This window comes from Ornithorhynchus anatinus, chromosome 1 (assembly GCF_004115215.2).
Source record: "Ornithorhynchus anatinus isolate Pmale09 chromosome 1, mOrnAna1.pri.v4, whole genome shotgun sequence".
Classification (NCBI taxonomy): domain Eukaryota; kingdom Metazoa; phylum Chordata; class Mammalia; order Monotremata; family Ornithorhynchidae; genus Ornithorhynchus; species Ornithorhynchus anatinus.
The window spans coordinates 186,397,977-186,411,979 of NC_041728.1; positions in this window are offsets into that span (position 1 = coordinate 186,397,977).

Genomic DNA, 14,003 nt, shown 5'->3' on the forward strand with positions numbered 1-14,003 from the left:
CCTTGACCTAACGTTTTTAGGAAAAATCATTGTGCCTACTTTTACTCCTTTTTAGGGTTGGCTGACGATGGCGGTATATAGACAGCAGTGGCAAAAGATGGGGAGGTATATCGGGGTTTATCAATTATAGAACAGGCTCCTCTAAAGGGGTGAAGCACCACCAAGTCCTTGAGTTTTAAGCTGTTGCTAGTAGTTCTCTGGTGAGTAGTTTTGTTATTATACGACTTAGGTTTAGGGCTAAGTGTAGTGGGGTATCTAATCCCAGTTTGTGTCTTAGCAGTTGTGTGTTCAATAGATGTAAGATCACTTTTGTAGGTTATTTTAATATTGACTTTGACATCTCAATTTAGTCCTACTTGAATCTTACTAGTTAAGGCTTCTAAACAGGTTTTACATTGTTATTTGTTAGGTTGAGTCAATCGTATGACCGCGGTGGCTGGCACGAGATTTACCGACTCTTAATGATTATGACTTGTTCAAACTTGTGTTTATTGACTAATTTCTATTACTGCTGTATCCCGTGGGGGTGTGGCTAAGGCAAGATGTTGTGGGCTTCTTCAGGGTTCCTGATATCTACTCCTTTTAACTTGTTGAGAGTTTTGAGGGTATTCTCATTGGATTGTGAATATTTGCATATATAAATCTCATCAAAGCTAACAATAAGGGCAGGACCAAACCTTTATATGCTTGGGTTCAGTTATGAAACATCTAAATATTTTCAGCATATTGCTTTAGAGATTGAAGCCTACAAGTGCAGTAAAGTACTTTAGTTGTATGGGTAGGTTGAGTTTAAGTTCCTTAATGGAGAAGTTAAGAGGAGGTGGAAAAAAAAAATTATATGGAATGTAAGCTGAAAAAAAAAACATGGAAAAAAATCACAGGAAAAAAAGCAAAAAAATGGAAAAAGCCCCAAACAAAATGAAAGAAAAAACCCCAGAAAAATGGGAAAAAACTGAAAAAAAAAGGAAAAATGGAAAAAAATTATATGAAATGTAAGGTGAAATAAAAGAAACTTCTTCACGAATCAAATTTTTTTGGGGGTGGAGAATAGATATTTTTATGTCCTTCAAGCATTAACTTTTATCACAAACATCTCATGGGTGCCCAACCTGATGGCTATGCAGGAGCTTACCTTAAATTTTGACTTCCCAATTGAACAGAGGCACATCAGCTGAACCTCCACAGAGGAAAAAAAAAAACTACCATTGGTATTCTATGGGATCTATGCCGCGATCATGGGCCTGGGTGTACTCAAATCTTCAACTATGCCTATTAAAAACTAACTGATGATGATTTCTCAAGTAAATGTCCCTGAAAAAGGAACCAGTGGCCCCTTAAAAAGCAGGATATGCCACCTCCAATCTTAGTTACAGATTTATTAACACTAACCTGAATTGGAGGCCAACCAGTTGAACAACCCTTTATCCTTATTGGCCAGCTCACTTCAATCTTTTATTTCCTTCTAATTACAATGTTTATTCCACCTATAGGATTAATAGAAAATGACCTATTAAAATGATAGCCCAAGTAATTTAAACAAAATTTTGGTCTTGTAAGCTAAACCTGAGGATTCATTCATTCAATAGTATTTATTGAGCGCTTACTATGTGCAGAGCACTGTACTAAGCGCTTGGGATGAACAAGTCGGCAACAGATAGAGACAGTCCCTGCCGTTTGACGGGCTTACAGTCTAATCGGGGGAGACGGACAGACAAGAACAATGGCACTAAACAGCGTCAAGGGGAAGAACATCTCGTAAAAACAATGGCAACTAAATAGAATCAAGGCGATGTACAATTCATTAACAAAATAAATAGGGTAACGAAACCTCCTCCTAAGAAAGAGGGCCTCGAACCCTACCGTCAACTCCCAAAGCTGAAATTCTAAATAAACTACCTTCTGTGTTTTTTGATCATAGATTGTTTAAACTACCATTCTATGTACATGGTGCATTCATCTTACAACCACATATGTAATGATGCATGTATTAAATATGATTATTACCTATATACATTATATGTAAATCGTACATTATTGCATGTCCACATGGATATTAAAACAATTATAAATCTTAATGGTACCTAAAACATTAAACTAAATATCAACATATTATGATTAAAATACTAATGAAGCTTCACAATACAAAACTATATACCAATGAATAGATTAATTGCATTAATACTTTTGGTTGGTGAGAAACTAGCAATACCCTTGGCAGGGATTTAATATCCATGGCACCCAGAGCATTGCCTATGGTTGCCTAACAACCTCTGCTCCAAACAAAAACTCCTCACTCTAGGCTTCGAGGCTCTCCATCACCTTGCCCCTTCCTACCTCTCCTCCCTTCTCTCTTTCTACCGCCCACCCCGCACGCTCCGCTCCTCCGCCGCCCACCTCCTCACCGTCCCTCGGTCTCGCCTATCCCGCCGTCGACCCCCGGGCCACATCCTCCCGCGGTCCTGGAATGCCCTCCCTCCTCACCTCCACCAGACTAATTCTCTTCCTAACCCCGCCCCCGCCCCCGCCCCCGCCCGAATCCGTGTGCCCAGAGTCCTGGGCCCCGCTCGGTCCCGCAGCGGCTGGGGTCCTGCCCTGGCCCGCAGCCTCGGGGCTCAGAGCCCCGGCCGGACCCAGGGGCTCGGGCTCCGGCCACGGAGCGAGGGGTGGCGGGCGGGGGGCCTCCCGGGGCTTCCCTCTCCCCTCACCCCGGCCTCTTCCCTCTCCCCTGCCGGGACTCGTCCCCGCTCCGTCCCCGCCGGGCCCTTGTGGCCCCCCACCTCACCTTGTCGGAGACCCTCTGCCCCTCCAGCTCCTCCCACCTCCCGTCCCCCGCCCCGCCCCGCCCCGGGCTGCCGGGACTGACCCGTATCCTGTCCTTTCTCCCAGATGATAATAATGTTGGTATTTGTTAAGCGCTCACTAGGTGCCGAGCACTGTTCTAAGCGCTGGGGGAGATACAGGGGAATCAGGTTGTCTCACGTAGGGCTCACACACTTTTAATCCCCATTTTACGGTTGAGGGAACTGAGGCACAGAGAAGTGAAGTGACTTGCCCACAGTCACACAGCTGACAAGTGGCAGAGCCGGGAGTCGAACTCATGACCTCTGACTCCGAAGCCCAGGCTCTTTCCACTCGGCCACGCCCAGATGCCCAGAGACCCGGGGATTGGGGATTGGGAGGGCGAGGGGCGGCTCGCCCCCGCACCAGGATGGTAAGTATCCCAGGGGTCCGGACGGCCTGGGGACCCTTCGCCCAGGTCCCCCCCCCCCCCACTTTCAGGGGCCCGAATGGAGAGGCTGAGTTGGGGGGCAGGAGACGATTGACCTAAGAAGAGGGGACGGGGCTGGGGGCATTCAGCCTGACCACAGAAAAGGGAATGGAGCCTCGAGACCTGTTTTTGAGCGCGGCCCAGCCGTGATGGCCATAGTGTGCGCTAAGCAGTTCATGGGTGTGGAGGCCTGGACTGAGCGCTGGGAAAGATTTCCCACCCAGGGCCCGAAGGGTTGGGAGGTGCGAGGCCCGGATGTTTCCTCCACTGTCTTATCGTCTTTCGTACCATCTCTCCCGCATTCCTCGGGCCTTCTCCCCCAACCACTCTCCTGCCATCTTTCCCTGTCTCTCCCCATCTTCTCCCATCTCTCCCTCCGTCTTTTCCTCTTCTCTCTTCCATCTCTCTTTCCCGTCTTTACCCACTTGTCTACCCCATTTCCCTTCCCCGCTTCTCCCTCTGTCTCTTCCCTGTTTTTTGGGTGGCCTTTCCCCATCTCTCTCGTGTCTCTCTCCTGGTTTCTACTGCCTTCCTTCACCCATCTTTCCCCAATCTCTCCCTGTCTTTATAATGATAATGATAATATAATATCAAACGTTTACTATGTACCAAACACTGTACGAAGCGCTGAGGTAGGTGTAAACTAATCCGGTCCTTATGGACCTCAAAGTCTAAGAAACAGGGAGCACAGAAATTGAATCCTCATTTGGCAGATGAGGGAACTAAGGCACAGAGAAGTAAGTGACTTGCCCAAGATCACAGAGCAGGTAAGTGGTGAAGCTGGAATTAGAATCCAGGTCCTTTTGACTCTTTCATTCATTCATTCAGTCATATTTATTGAGCGCTTACTGTGTGCAGAGCACAGTATTAAGCCCTTGGAATGTACTATTTGGCAACAGAGACAATCCCTGCCCAACAATGGGCTCACAGTTTAAAAAGGGGAGACAGCAAAACAAGTAGACAGGCATCAATACCATAACAGATAAATAGATAAATAGAAACAAATAGAATCATAGATTTATACGCATCGTTAATAAAATAAATAGTGTAATATATACAAATATACACAAGTACTGTGGGGAGGAGATGGGGGTCAGCAGAGAGGAGGCGTCCAATGTGGGATGAGCCACGCTCATCTGTCTTCTCTGCTCCGGGGAGCCGACCTTCTTCTCAGCTCCCCGAGGAACAATTCTATTATCGTTATTATCATTATTATTATCATCATTAGCTGCTAACACTATTATCATTAGCTCCACACGTGTTAATACTATTAGTATTGTTTTTGTCCGTCCGTCTGTCTCCCCCGATTAGACTGTAAGCCCGTCAATGGGCAGGGACTGCCTCTATCCGTTGCTGATTTGTACATTTCAAGCGCTTAGTACAGTGCTCTGCACATAGTAAGCGCTCAATAAATACTATTGAATGAGTGAATGGTAGTGCAGAGGGAGGGAGTAGGGACAATGGGGAGGAGAAGAGGGGCAGAGGGAAAGGGAGGGCTCAGTCTGGAAAGGCCTCCTGGAGGAAGTGAGCTCTCGTTAGGGCTTTGAGGAGGGGAAGAGAGTTAGTTTGGCGGATGTGAGGAGGGAGGGCATTCCAGGACAGTGGTAAGATGTGGGCCAGGTCTCGACGGTGGTACAGGCGAGAATGAGGCACAGTGAGGAGGTTAGTGGCAGCAGAGGAGCGGAGTGTACAGTGTTGGGGGGGTGCTCTAGAAGGAGAGAGGAAGATGAGGTAGGAGGGGGCAAGCTGATGGAGAGCTTTGAAACCGAGAGTGAGGAGTTTTTGCTTCATGCGAAAGTTGATAGGTAACCACTGGAGGTTTTTAAGGAGGGGAGTGACGTGCCCAGAGCATTTCTGTAGAAAGATAATCTGGGCAGCGGAATGAAGTATAGACTGAAGTGGGGAGAGGCAGGAGGATGGGAGATCAGAGAGGAGGCCGATGGACCGGTGCCCATTCAGGGGCGAGTTCCTGCACCTGCCTCTGAAACAGCACCACCTGGTGGAAAGCTTGTGCTCCTGCCTGCCATCCACAACCAGAACGGCCGGGTTCAGAGTTCTTGCACCTGCCCCCTCAATCAGTGCCTCTCTCTAGAGAGTTAGTAGACTACATCTGCACACCAGATCTAGCACCACCCAGTACATAATTCCTCCACTTGCATCACTCAGGGGAGGGGTTTTTCATCTATCCCCCCTGAACTAACGCCCCCCGGTGGAGAATCCCTGCACCTAACGCCCTGAACCGATGCCACACTGGTCAAGACTCAGCTTCACCAGGTGGAGAATTGCTGAATCTGACACTCTGAAAGTTACGTGTTCATATCACAGCGGGGTCAAGGAGTATTTTGGAAGCAGCATGGCTTAGTGGATAGAACACGGGCCTGGGAGTCAGAAGGAACTGGGTTCTAATCCTGATTCTGCCACTTGTCTGATGTGTGACCTTGGCAAGTCACTTAACTTCTCTATGCCTCAGTTCCTTCATCTGTAAAATGGGGATTAAGAGGGTGAGCCCCATGTGGGACAGGGACTGTGTCCAACCTGATTAGCTTGTATCTACCCCAGTGCTTAGCACAGTGCTTGGCACATAGTAAGTGTTCAGTTCTGGGTCCTTTCCTATTCTCCATCTGCACTCATCCCCTTGGAGAACTCATTCGCTTCCAAGGCTTCAACTACCATCTCTATGCAGATGATACCCAAATCTACAACTCCCCTTATCTCTTTCCTTCTCACCAGGCTCACATCTCCTTCTGCCTTCAGGACATCTCTACTTGGATGTCCTCTGGTCACCTCAAACTTAACCCGTGCAAAACAGAGCTCCTTATCTTCCCACTCAAACCCCCTTCTTTCCCCAACTTTCCTATCACTGTCAACGGCACAACCATCCTTCCCGTCTCACAAGCCCCTAAGCTTGGCGTTATCCTTAATAATAATAACGATGTTGATATTTGTTAAGCGCTTACTATGTGCAGAGCACTGTTCTAATCGCTGGGGTAGATACATGGTAATCAGGTTGTCCCACATGAGGCTCACAGTTAATCCCCATTTTACAGATGAGGTAACTGAGGCACAGAGAAGTGAAGTGACTTGCCCACAGTCACACAGCTAAGTGGCAGAGCCGGGCTTCGAACCCATGACCTCTGACTCCCAAGCCCAGGCTCTTTCCACTGAGCCATGTTGCTTCTGTCTCTCATTCAACTCACATATTCAATCCTTCACCAAATCCCACCTTCAAAACATCGCTAAAATCAGCCCTTTCCTCTCCATCCAAACTGCTACCATGTTAATACAGTCACTCATCCTAGCCCACCTAGATTACTGCATCTGCCTCCTTTCTGACCTCCCAACATCCTGCCTCTCCCCACTCTGGTCCATACTTCATGCCACTGCCTGGATCATCTTTCCACAAAAACGTCCAGGACATGTCACCCCCACCTTCCTCAAAAATCTCCAGTGGTTGCCCATCCACCTGCAGATCAAATAAAAACTCCTCACTACTGACTTTAAAGCCCTCCATCCCTTGACCCCTCCTACCTCACCTAGCTTCTTTCCTTCTTCACCCCAGCCCACACACTTTGCTTCTTTTGTGCTAACCTTCTCAATGTGCCTACGTCTTGCCTGTCTCACCGCCGATCCCTGGCCCACATCCTGCACCTGACCTGGAACACCCTCCCTCCTCAAATCCACCAGACAATTACTCTCCCCACCACCCCTCCACTCCCACCCCCTTCAAAGCCTTACTGAAGGCACATCTCCTCCAAGAGGCCTTCCCAGACTAAGCCCCACTTTTCCTCATCTCCCACTCCCCTGACTTGCTCCCTTTGCTTTTTCCCCATGAAGCGTTCCTGCATCTGCCACCCTGAACCAGTACCACCTGATTCAGCACCTTCACCTAACTCCCACCCATCACTCTGAACCATCTCCATCCAGTACTGAGTTCCTGGACGTGGTGGAGAATTCCTCTACCAGCCACACTGAACAAAGGCCTCCCAGTGGAGAGTTCCTGTATAATAATAATAATAGTAACTATGGTATTTGTTAAGCACTTACTATGTGCTGTTCTAAGCGCTGGGGGCGATACAGGGTAATCAGACTGTCCCATGTGGGGCTCACAATTTTTAATCCCCAGATGAGGTAACTGAGGCACAGAGAAGTTAAGTGACTTGCCCAAAGACACACAGCAGACTAGTGGCAGAGCCGGAATTAGAACCCATGACCTCTGACTCCCAAGCCTGAGCTCTTTCCACTAAGCCATGCTGCTCTGCCACCCTTTCACTGTGGAGACCAGCAAGTGGGCTAGGACCACAGCTCCTATTTTTATCTTGCTCCATGACCTGTGTGTACTGGGCCTGGAGCAGCTGCAGAATGGCCCTACCATGCACAGAGCACTATATTGAGCACTTGGAAGAGTAAATACAATAGATTTGGTAGACATGATCCCTGCCCATAAAGAGCTTACAGACTGGAAGGGGAGAGATCTATAAATGTAGATTACTCCTGGGGGAAGTAGGCATAAGTGCTGTGCTCCCAGTGCATTCCAAAGGGCTGGGAATGGGAGAAATGAATCGGGGAAGGTTTCTTGGAGGAGCTGGGGTTTGGGGCTGTGATTTTTTATAGTGGCTTTGCATTCTAGGCAATCACCCCATCGACGATTGATGCCCTCCCCACCCCCAGTTCATTCATTCAATCATTTTTATTGAGCGCTTACAGTGTGCAGAGCACTGTAGTAAGCGGCTTAGGAAAGCACAATACAACAATAAACTGACACATTCCCTGCCCACAACAAGCTTACAGTCTAGACGGGGGGGATGACAGACCTTAATATAAATAAATAAATTACAGATGTGTACATAAGTGTTGTGGGGGTGGGAGGCAGGGAAAACAAAGGGAGAAAGTCAGGGCGATGCAGAAGGGTATGGGAGAAGAGGCAAAGGGGAGTTAGTCAGGGAAGGCCTCTTGGAGGAGATGTGCCATAAATAAAGCTTTGAAGGTGGGGGGAGTGAAATTGTCAGATTTGAGGAGGGAGGGCATTCCATGCCCGAGGCCAGGGCAGGGAATGTGTCTACCAATTCTGTTATATTGTATTCTCCCAAGCACTTAGTACAGGGAAGCAGTGTGGCTCAGTGGAAAGACCATGGGCTTTGGAGTCAGAGGTCATGGGTTCTAACCCCAGCTCTGCCACTTGTCAGCTGTGTGACTTTGGGCAAGTCACTTAACTTCTCTGTGCCTCAGTTCCCTCATCTGTAAAATGGGGATTAAGACTGTGAGCCTCACGTAGGACAACCTGATCACCTTGTATCCCCCGCCCAGAGCTTTGCACATAGTAAGTGCTAACAAATACCATCATTATCATTATTATTACAGTGCTCTACACACAGTAAGTGCTCAGTAAATAAAATTACACCAAATTACATTGCTGAAAACCACTCTTTCTTGGTCTCAGCACACGGCTAAAAGAATCCTATGGACCTGTTGGTTTCTCCTCCTACATTTCAGAAGTCACACTGAACCCTGTGAGGTTTCTGCATACACAAAAAGCAGAGAGAGACATTTAGAGACTGCAAATATACAGAAGACTGTAAACTCCTTGTGGACAAGAATCATGTCTACCAACTGTAGTACACCCTCCCAAGCATTTAGTACAGTGCTCTGCACACAGACACCATTCATTGATTAGACGCATTCCCTAAGCCCCCCTCTCCTCTTCTTCCACTCCCTCCTGAGTCACCCTAACTTGCTCCCTTTGTTCTTTCTCCTTCCTCCTTCCCAGACCCACAGCACTTATGTACGTATCTGAAATTTATTTATATTAATGCTTCTCTCCCCCCATCTAGACCATAAGCTCATTGTGGGCAGGGAATTTGTCTGTTTATTGTTGAATTGTACTCTCCTAAGTTCAATCATTCAATAATATTTATTGAGCGCTTACTATGTGCAGAGCACTGTACTAAGTGTTTGGAATATACAATTCTGCAACAGATAGAGACAATCCCTGCCCAATGACAGGCTTATAGTCCTTAGTACAGTGCTGAGCACATAGTAAGTGCTCAATAAATATGATTGATTGATTAATCAGCTCAGTTAATAATAATAATTATTATGGCATTTGTTAAACACTTAATGTGCCAGGCACTGTACTAAGTGCTGGGGTAGATACAAGCAGATCGGGTTGGACACAGTCTCTGTACCATGTGGGGCTCACAGTCTCAATCCCCATTTTACAGATGAGGTAACTGAGGCCCAGAGAACTTAAGTGACTTGCCCAAAGTCACACAGCTGACAAGTGGCAGAGTCTGGAATAGAACCCATGACCTCTGACTCCCAAGCCCAGGCTCTTTCCACTGAGCCACGCTCCTTCTAAGTTAAGGGGTGGAGAAGGAATCCAATCACACCAAAGCACATAGACTCAAGTAATCATTAGATTACTATTAAAAAACAACTTCTTTAGAATAAGCAGGAAGAGTTTAGGTTTTAAGCTCTCTAATCCTCTGCCAGTGTACACATAAGTATGCTGGATCTATACTGACTCCCATGCTCTTTGCCTCTGCCAGCTTTCACACTTTGAACTCCTTCCTCAATTCCGTTGTGCCCCCACACCTCCATCTCTTGCTTACTGAATGAGATTGATCTGTTTTCTAAGCTCTCATGGGTGCTCAATAAATACCACAGATTGATTGATGGATTTGGCTCATAGCCACTAACCCTAAGCCTATCAATAAGACTAGACATTTTCCTAACCCTAACCTTAAGCTAAACTGTAATACACCTTACTTTAACTTTAAACCTAACCCTAACCATTTCCTAAAGCCTAAACCTAAATCTCAGTTTAACCTTTGCCCTAATAAAACTCAAACACTAACCTTACTTATAACTTTAAAGCATAAAACCTAACCCTAACCTTCACCTTAACCATCACCCAAACCCTAACCTTAATCCTAACTCTAACCTAAATCTTAAACCAGGGGACTCACACTGATCCCTGCGCCACCCAAAACAAAGACACAGAAGTGACTCCACACTCCTGGATTTCAGCCCTCCAGCTTCCTTGGGAATCCACTGGCAGCCATCCTAAAACACACTGGATTCAACTTTCCTTGCTACCCAAGACCACCAGGGCCATGCCCACAGGATGTCTACTGGGGCCTGGGACTGTCTCTGACTGCCACCAGGTGTCCTCTGAGATAGACAATGGGAGCCCTGCTCTAAAACACATAGGGAAGAATTAAAAAAAAAAAATCAAAGCCCCAAATTCAAGCTTATTGATCAGCCCTCATTTGTGGATGGGATCTTTGCTGTTATAAGGGAAGGGGTCTGCTGAGAACAGGATAGAAGGTATTTTCACAACAAAGATTTTTTCAGGTCAATGAATGGGTCTACAACATTCTCCCTTGGAGCAGTGAAGGGAAGGGGGACACTTTAAAGCACTCTATCACCTTGCCCCCTCCTACTTCAACTTGCTGCTCTCCTACAACCCAGCCTGTACACTTTACTCCTCTGGTGCCAGCCTCTGACCTCTCCCTCTGACCTCTTGCCCATACCCTACCTCTGTCCTATAACACTGTCCCTCTTCATAAACAATGGACAATTACTATCCCCATCTCCAAAGCCTTATTAAAGGCACATCTCCTCAAAGAGGCCATCCTTGGCTAAACCCTCATTTCCATCTCTACTCTCTATTGGGACATCCTGCCACCACCTCAAATTTAACATGTCCTAATAATAATAATAATAATAATGTTAGTATTTGTTAAGCGCTTACTATGTGCAAAGCACTGTTCTAAGCGCTGGGGTAGACACAGGGGAATCAGGTTGTCCCACGTGGGGCTCACAGTCTTCATCCCCATTTTACAGATGAGGTAACTGAGGCACCGAGAAGTTAAGTGACTTGCCTAAAGTCACACAGCTGACAAATGGCCGAGCCGGGATTTGAACCCATGACCTCTGACTCCAAAGCCCGTGCTCTTTCCACTGAGCCACGCTGCTTCTCAGAATTCCTTATCATCAAAACAGAATTCCTTATCATCCCACTCAACCTTGTCCTTTCCTTGACTTTCCCATCACTGTAGACAGGACCACCATCTTTTCTATCTCAAACTCCCATAACCATAGCATTATCCTTGTCTCCACTCTCTCATTCAACCCACATATTCAATCTATCACTAAATCCTATAAATTTAATCTTATTTATTAAGCACTTACTGTGTGCAGAGCCCTGTACTTAGTGCTTGGGAAAGTACAATACAACAATAAACAGACACAATCCCTGCCCACAACGAGCTCACAGTCTGGGGCGGGGCGGGGTGGCGGGGAGAAAGACAATGCAAATAAATGAAATTACAGATATATACATAAGTGTTGTGGGGCTAAGGGGCTGATGGAGGGGAGCAAAGGGATCTAGTCAGGGGGACATACAAGGGAATGGGAAATGAGGAAAAGTGGGGCTTAGTCTGGGAAGGCCTCTTGGAGGAGATGTGCCTTCAATAAGGCTTTGAAGGTGGGAAGAGTAATTGTTTGTCGGATTTAAGGAGGGAGGGCATTCCTGGCCAAAGGCAGGGCATGGGCCAGAGGTTGGCGGAGGGGAGATTAAAGCCCATTGGAAAGAGGAGGAGCGAAGTATGATGACTGGGTTGGGAAAGGAGAGAAGCAAGGTGAGGTAGGCGGGGGCAAGGTGATGGAATGCTTTAAAGCCAATGGCGAAGAGTTTTTGTTTGATATGAATGGGCAACTACTGGATTGTCTTGAGGAGAGATGTGACTTCTCTTGAAAGTTTTTGTAGAAAGACCATCCAAACTGCAGAGTGAAGTTTGGATTGGAATGGAGAGAGACAGGAGTTTGAGAGGTCAGTAAGGAGGCTGATGAAGTAGTCTAAGAGGGATAGGATGAGTGATTATGAGTGATTATATTAAGCGCTAAGTAAATATGATCGACTGACTGACTGACCCGCTCATCTCACTCCTCTTTGAGGGCAGGGATCATAGCTACCAACTGTATTCCAAGTGCTTAGTACAGTGCTCAACCCAGAATAGGAGATCAACAAATACCATCTACCCCAGATCTTAGTACAGTGCTTGGCACATAGTAAGCACTCAACAGATCTCTGTCTTTCCACTCCTCTCACTCTCTGTCTCTCACACACAAACACACACACACATGTGTTTCCTCTATTTGGAGGCAGACCCATCTCTGCCTCAGTCCCCCAGGACCCTGAACCACAGCTGGTGGATTTGTGTTTGATTGACACAGGGGACAGACATTCATTCAATAGTATTTATTGAGCGCTTACTATGTGCAGAGCACTGTACTAAGCGCTTGGGATGAACAAGTCGGCAACAGATAGAGACAGTCCCTGCCGTTTGACGGGCTTACAGTCTAATCGGGGGAGATGGACAGACAAGAACAATGGCAATAAATAGAGTCAAGGGGAAGAACATCTCGTAAAAACAATGGCAACTAAATAGAATCGAGGCGATGTACAATTCATTAACAAAATAAATAGGGTAACGAAAATATATACAGTTGAGCGGACGAGTACAGTGCTGTGGGGACGGGAAGGGAGAGGTGGAGGAGCAGAGGGAAAAGGGGAAAATGAGGCTTTAGCTGCGGAGAGGTAAAGGGGGGATGGCAGAGGGAGTAGAGGGGGAAGAGGAGCTCAGTCTGGGAACGCCTCTTGGAGGAGGTGATTTTTAAGTAGGGTTTTGAAGAGGGAAAGAGAATCAGTTTGGCGGAGGTGAGGAGGGAGGGCGTTCCAGGACCGCGGGAGGACGTGACCCGGGGGTCGACGGCGGGATAGGCGAGACCGAGGGACGGTGAAGAGGTGGGCGGCGGAGGAGCGGAGCATGCGGGGTGGGCGGTAGAAAGAGAGAAGGGAGGAGAGGTAGGAAGGGGCAAGGTGATGGAGAGCCTTGAAGCCTAGAGTGAGGAGTTTTTGTTTGGAGCGGAGGTCGATAGGCAACCACTGGAGTTGTTTAAGAAGGGGAGTGACATGCCCAGATCGTTTCTGCAGGAAGATGAGCCGGGCAGCGGAGTGAAGAATAGACCGGAGCGGGGCGAGAGAGGAGGAAGGGAGGTCAGAGAGAAGGCTGACACAGTAGTCTAGCCAGGATATAACGAGAGCCCGTAATAGTAAGGTAGCCGTTTGGGTGGAGAGGAAAGGGCGGATCTTGGCGATATTGTAGAGGTGAAACCGGCAGGTCTTGGTAACGAATAGGATGAGTGGGGTGAACAAGAGGGACGAGTCAGGGATGACACCGAGATTGTGGGCCTGAGAGACGGGAAGGATGGTTGTGCCATCCACGGTGATAGAGAAGTCTGGGAGAGGACCGGGTTTGGGAGGGAGGATGAGGAGCTCAGTCTTGCTCATGTTGAGTTTTAGGTGGCGGGCCGACATCCAGGTGGAGACGTCCTGGACGCAGGAGGAGATGCGAGCCTGAAGGGAGGGGGAGAGGACAGGGGCGGAGATGTAGATCTGCGTGTCATCTGCGTAGAGATGGTAGTCAAAGCCGTGAGAGCGAATGAGTTCACCGAGGGAGTGAGTGTAAATGGAGAACAGAAGAGGGCCAAGAACTGACCCTTGAGGAACTCCAACAGTTAAAGGATGGGAGGGGGAGGAGGCTCCAGCGAAGGAGACCGAGAATGATCGGCCAGAGAGGTAAGAGGAGAACCAGGAGAGGACAGAGTCCGTGAAGCCAAGGTGAGATAAGGTATGGAGGAGGAGGGGATGGTCGACAGTGTCAAAGGCAGC